This window comes from Corapipo altera, unplaced genomic scaffold (assembly GCF_003945725.1).
Source record: "Corapipo altera isolate COAL_440 unplaced genomic scaffold, ASM394572v1 60807, whole genome shotgun sequence".
Classification (NCBI taxonomy): Eukaryota; Metazoa; Chordata; class Aves; order Passeriformes; family Pipridae; genus Corapipo; species Corapipo altera.
The window spans coordinates 1-1,021 of NW_020886749.1; the positions used below are offsets into that span (position 1 = coordinate 1).

At 63.2% G+C, this 1,021-nt stretch overlaps 1 long non-coding RNA gene across 1 annotated transcript in view; it reads left to right on the plus strand.

Annotated features, from left to right (window-relative positions):
• Nucleotides 1-191: 191 nt before the first annotated feature.
• The window catches only part of LOC113941340, a 5,041-nt gene continuing 4,211 nt past the window's right edge, over nt 192-1,021 (plus strand). The window contains exons 1-2 of the long non-coding RNA XR_003525651.1: nt 192-310; nt 627-691. This is a non-coding gene — a long non-coding RNA (uncharacterized LOC113941340). The remainder of the gene's footprint in view (nt 311-626; nt 692-1,021) is intronic.

The following is a 1,021-nucleotide window of genomic DNA, read 5'->3' on the forward strand; positions in this document are numbered from 1 at the left end:
AAACAGGGATAAGGAGGAACAGGGATACAGCGGTGGGGTGCAGGAAAACCTGGAAAACTGGGAACTGCGATCCCTGCCCGGGGCAGATCCAGCTCCGTTCTGGGATGATCCCACTGGGACACAGCTGAGGGGTGCAGGAAAACCTGGAAACGCGGGAGCTGCGATCCCTGCCCGGGGCGGGAATTCCCGGGGTGGGATTTGACCGGTGCCGTTCCCAGGCTCCGGGAGCGGGGAATTCCCGCGGGACACGGAGCCGCTCGGGCCCCTGGGCTGGGACGACGGGAATGTCCGCAGGCTCTTCGTCAGGAAGGTGAGCGACATTCCCGGCGGGATGGGAGGGGCCCGGGCAACATTCCCGGCGGATCCAAAGGGAGCCCCGGGAGGGGAATTCCCGGCGGGATGGATCCAAAGAGATCCCCAGAAGGGGCATTCCTGGCGGGATGGATCCAAAGGGAGCCCCGGGAGGGGAATTCCCGGCTGGATGGGAGGGGCCCGGACAACATTCCCGGCGGGATTGATCCCAAGGGAACCCCGGGAGGGGAATTCCCGGCGGGATGGATCCCAAGGGAGCCCCGGGAGGGTCATTCCCGGCGGGATGGATCCCAAGGGAGCCGCTCTTCCCGCAGGTTTTCGCGCTCCTGCTGCTGCAGCTCCTGCTCACCACGGGGGTCGTGGCCCTGTTCACCTTCTGGTGCGTGCGGGGGAATCCCGGGAATACGGATCCTGATCCAGGGATATCCCTGGGAACACAGATCCTGATCCAGGGACATCCCTGGGAACAGAGATCCCAATCCAGGGACATCCCTGGGAACAGAGATCCCAATCCAGGGACATCCCTGGGAACAGAGATCCCAATCCAGGGACATCCCTGGGAACACAGATCCCAATCCAGGGACATCCCTGGGAACAGAGATCCCAATCCAGGGACATCCCTGGGAACACAGATCCCAATCCAGGGACATCCCTGGGAACAGAGATCCCAATCCAGGGACATCCCTGGGAACACAGATCCCAATCCAGG